The following is a 222-nucleotide window of genomic DNA, read 5'->3' as shown; positions in this document are numbered from 1 at the left end:
GAGTGGGAGCTGGAGTGACAGATAATAGTCTGTCTCTCTCTTTTTATATAGACTTTAATTTTTAGAGCAGTGTCAGGGTCACAGAAGAATTTTTAACAATTAAAAAAATTTTTTAAATTTATTTTTGAGGGGGCTGAGGCGCAGAGAGAGAGAGGGAGACACAGAATCTGAAGCAGGCTCCAGGCTCTGAGCTGTCAGCACAGAGCCTGACGGGGGCTCGAA

The sequence above is a fragment of the Crocuta crocuta genome, unplaced genomic scaffold (assembly GCF_008692635.1).
Source record: "Crocuta crocuta isolate KB4526 unplaced genomic scaffold, BGI_CrCroc_1.0 scaffold224, whole genome shotgun sequence".
Taxonomy (NCBI): domain Eukaryota; kingdom Metazoa; phylum Chordata; class Mammalia; order Carnivora; family Hyaenidae; genus Crocuta; species Crocuta crocuta.
The sequence above is the reverse complement of the archived record's forward strand: the minus strand, read 5'-3'. Positions refer to the sequence as shown.